The sequence below is a fragment of the Amia ocellicauda genome, chromosome 19, assembly GCF_036373705.1.
Source record: "Amia ocellicauda isolate fAmiCal2 chromosome 19, fAmiCal2.hap1, whole genome shotgun sequence".
NCBI classification, from domain to species: Eukaryota; Metazoa; Chordata; class Actinopteri; order Amiiformes; family Amiidae; genus Amia; species Amia ocellicauda.
The window spans coordinates 19,966,065-19,970,825 of record NC_089868.1 but is presented as its reverse complement, the minus strand read 5'-3'; the positions used below and the strand labels follow the sequence as shown (position 1 = coordinate 19,970,825).

The 4,761-nt window shown below is 34.4% G+C and overlaps 1 long non-coding RNA gene across 1 annotated transcript; it reads right to left on the bottom strand.

Annotated features, from left to right (window-relative positions):
* Positions 1-208: 208 nt before the first annotated feature.
* Positions 209-3,707, bottom strand: LOC136714849 (uncharacterized). The gene is made up of 3 exons (XR_010805058.1): positions 3,248-3,707; positions 876-1,012; positions 209-702 (listed from the first exon to the last, which is right to left on the bottom strand). It is a non-coding gene; the product is annotated as an uncharacterized LOC136714849 (long non-coding RNA).
* Positions 3,708-4,761: the final 1,054 nt, after the last annotated feature.

The window sequence follows — 4,761 nt, the reverse complement described above, 5'->3', positions numbered from 1 at the left end:
ATCTATCCATCTATTTATCTATCTATAACATTTATACCCATTTATTTATAAACCTTATAAATTTAAAATGTACAATGACAAAAATTTGTAAAAAAAAAAAAGTCATGCATTTAAATAGTAGGTATCCTTAAAAATAAGCATATAAGCACATGGTACAATTGTGGTAATGAAGATAATAGAAACACAAATTATTTTTAGAAAACAAATCTATTTGTTAATTTATTTATTTCAAGATAATTGTAGGAAAAAATACAAAAAATATGCAAATGGCAATCATCTATGTTGGCAAGTTGAGACCACAGGTACCTTGCTTTACTTTCACAACAGAAATCATTGTAGTTCTGGAAGTTATATTCTGTCTGGTTACTTAATAAATGGACCTCAGTATCAGTTTGAACATATCTGTGTAATTGCCCACAGTATAAAGAAACCAGGCAGCCCCGTACATTAGGATCATTTCATTTAAGTTCCTTGAAGTCGCTGAAGAAAGTACTCTCCTCGACTACGCGTATTCTTAAGCAATAACAACGTAATCCGTATTATCCACCCAAGAATACCCGTCACCGAAGAGAGTCTTAAAGAAGGAAGCAATATGAATCTAAAGATATTGCATGATCCCCAACCATTTTGCAAAAGTGAAGTTTTGAAAAGATTGATTGAAGATGCCTTGAATCACAAGGCAAGGCCCCATCAATGGTTTTTCTGCAAACAGAAATTAACACAATGCATTTTGAAGTGAAACTAAAATGCTGTAACATGAATCCAATCTTTTTTCTTTCTTTTTTTTGTGTCTTAGACAATATGCCAAGTCTATAAAATCAGGCAAATTAAAAAGGGTAGATTCAGGGCAGAGAAACCCCAGAACACGCACTTACCTGAAGCATCTGCATTTTAAGGATCCCTTTCGGCTGTTGTCTTTTGAATTTCCATCTCTCTGACTCCCATCCCTCCAGCCCCCAGTTGCAGTGGCTCTTCAGTTACACTGGCAGCTATCCAAGAGTAATGAGCGTTCCTGTAAAAGTGGCAAATGGTTAGGGTTCACTGTGAAAACCACGGCCTTTCAAGCCTGCTTTAACATGATTATTGCCTACCCCATTAATTGTCAACTGCCCCCTAAAAATGGCATTTAAAAAAAAATTGCATTAGCACCAGAAATGAATTCACATTTGTATTATTTTTATAATAGAAATGTGAATTTGTGAAATGAAGCATCAGAACTATAGTACAATGTATATAATTATTATTTTATTAGCTTTTTTCTATTTTCGTATAATAAATAATAGTACATCTTTTACAAAGGTACGATTTAAAGCTATATTTCAAATACTTTCTAATGTCAACATGAATACTGCATATTAGTATGATATTATTTAGTTTTGTAATAATAAAGAAATGTTTTATACACATTATTTATTGTCATTTAAAAAAATATTTCTGTGATACTACATGTATTTTATCACTTTCTGTATAATATTAATCACTTGTTAAACTGTTTTCACAATTCTTTCATTCTTTCAAATCTTTTATTTTTCTCTCTCTTCTGGTATTTGGCCTTAAACCCATATTGTTAAACACAATGTAGCAAATCAAAATTTGTTGCAAAAACTAAAATATTATTCAAAAACATGTTTTTTATTTATTTTATTTTAAAAGTACAGTATCTATTAAATGTTAAAAAAAGAGCAAAACGTTTCCAAATGTTAAAGAAAATGCAGTTTTTCCCAACAGTACATTTCGTATTACACTTAATTGTGTAAATGTCCAATTTTGTGTCTTCCTGTTCTATAACACGATAAAGCAGAAGAAAATACACTTATACCACACTGAAGATTATAGAAAACATTTTTAAAATGTTAGTTTATAAATAAATATATTAATAGTGGTGCTGAAATTGAACATAATAAATTGTTGACCATTGGAAGAAAGCCATATTCAAATCGGTTCCTTCACTAGAGCTCACAGTGCATGTGCAGTAATGTTCCCAGAGAAGGCATCTTCACAAAAGTCATTATTTTACAGGTTTCCCAAAACTCAAAAAATACATAGTAAATGTAAATAAAAAGGATAGAATAACCAAAGCATAAAGGACACATTTAAATATACAGCAACCTCTCTTTTAAGTACATTAAATGTGTATCCAGTGTTGTAGGTGCATATATATACACATACATGCCCACACAAATATATGAAGAAACAAACTGAGGTAGAAAGATAGATCTGAAATATACTCTACATTGAGCAGAGAAGAGCTCCCAACACCAGGCATCCACAATGACAAAAAGAGGAAAAACCATGCTAATGATAGCATACAGAATCCAACACCTATTGCAGCCTACTGAGACACAAACTAGAATATTTAGGAAAACCAAGCTTACCAAAACTGAGTCCCAGTTTCATCACCATGCCGAGTGGACGGCTCATTCCTAAGAGGCGCGCTCCTGCACAGCAGCTGTACTGAAGCACTGAGTACAACAAAAGCTCGAGTGCATCACTGCTAAAGCAGACTGAACTACTTACTATAACACCATTTCCTACGAGACCACTGCCTCCAAGTGCATAGACATACCCCCTCCAGGCTATGGTATCTCCTTTTAAATTACTGTCAATGATACTAATAATCAAGACAAACTAAGTCTTACTTTAGAATATATATATATATGATATATATAGTGTGTACACCTAATACTATAGATTTAATACATTTTCATTTTCTAACTGCATTAAAAAAATATATAAAGTTTCCTTAATAAATGCTATTTCCATTTTTTTTTTTTTTTTCGTATATGATTTTTCCTCAGCCCTACCTGTTATTTGCATGGCTGTGTTAAATTTTCCACACTATTCCAGTCAAGAGAAACAAAACGAACAAACAAACAAAAAAAAAAAAAAACCCTAAGCTGCATCCTTTTCTGATGAACATCTGAATGAATCCGCAGTTTCCCTGTTATTCCTTCCTCCCCTCATTATGAAATCTCTCTCCGGCGTGCGATTTTAAAACGGCAAACACACAACTTGCAAAACCTGTGATTGCCATTTAATTGCAAGGAATGCCATGAATATGTTAATACAGTACAGTGGACAAAATCCCGAGCAATCCTCTGTGAAGTAACATGACAATGACATGATTACAGGAATCGGCATTACGCTATCTGCTGCTCAGTAGACGGAAACATACATTTTTAATATTATTATTCTACAAAAGAAAGGAGGAAATATGCACAAATCCACATCTATTGAAGCAGCTTACCCTTTCAATCCAGGTTTAAAGGAAACCTCCCACTGTGCACAAAGCCCGGGTGTCGTCTGATGTTTGACTGTGATATGCCTTGGATTATAAGGTTGCCTTGCCTCGGTCCACAGTTGATTTATATGGGTTACTGTGCTAATGAACCCAGGGAAGGATACCGGTGCAGTATGCAGGCGTTGCCCATATGCCCTGAGCGTAACACTGGATGCAGCTCCAACACAGTCCTGGGCACTAGCAGACAGCTTCTGGATCTGCAGGTAGATACAGCCACACAGATTTTCAACAAAAGGAATAAAATGCTTTGCTCTGAGCCAGTTGTTGCTTGCCACCGTAAATAAACTTAGATAGAAAAAGAAAGTGCAGTGGGGAAAAAAAAATCAGCAGCTACCGAGCTAGCTCTGAACAGGACTGCCTTTAGCTCGGAGAAAGAGAAAGAATAATTAGATTTGAGCAGCACACAGTTACAAAAACCAGTGAGTCGTGGATCCCAAGCAGGCTAATGGTGGATTAATTGAGGAAGATCTGACGTGCATGCTTCATAGTCTCGTATTCATGACTTCCCAATGGGGAAAGGCCAATGCCTTATGGGACCATTGTTAATATACAATCAAAAAGCTGCTATCCTGAAAATGGTTATGTGTTCATAGCCTCTGTCCCTGATCACCAACATATGTTGACTGAAGCTGTTTAGTTGGTTGTAAAAAATTCAATTTTCACTCAGAGTCGTAAAGACCCCCATTACCTCTCCTTATGGAAAAAAAGTAAAATGTGACACGCAGTCTTCAGCTACTGTGCAGTGTGGTTAAAGACAATTTCAGAATCAAGGCGTTTCGCATGAGAAACAAAAGTAAGGAAAATTCCTCTGTGTGCTGTTCATCCCCGGCTTTCAAGAGAGACCAGAGAATTTTCTCTGAACAACCAAATGCACCTAATTTCATTCAGGCTGATGCAAGGTCGTTTTAATGCCAACAACCCTTTTAACTTTCCGCAATGGGAATGACTTTTGAAGCTGACATTTTCAATTACCAAGACCTAAAATGATAGTAAGATTTTTTTTATTTTTTTAGGTAGCCAACTAAAGGATTGTTGTCTTAAGATCAGACTTCTCTTTAATTCATAAAGGAAAAATCTATAACCTAAATCTACAACATTTACAGACACATCTTTCAAAAAGACAACTTTTTTCACTCAATGAATAATTTAAGCAGGGATATTATTTTTTGTAGTGAATTTACAATGCCTTTGACCCATCAGAATTAAAACTGGTTCGGTCTTCTACTGGTTTTAAAAGCTTAATCAATCGTTAGTAAATGTAAGGCATTGGTTTCTGTAGTGGTGCTTACTATAAATTCATTTTATGTAACACATTGAAGATTTGAACCCAAATCGTAATCTTTTTTTATGATATTAGAAAATATATAAAGCACTGCAGTAGACCGTATTGCCTTAAGAATAATGCTTTATGGGTTTTATTATAAAATATTTTTATTGTTATTGTTCCAATTTTACTATTG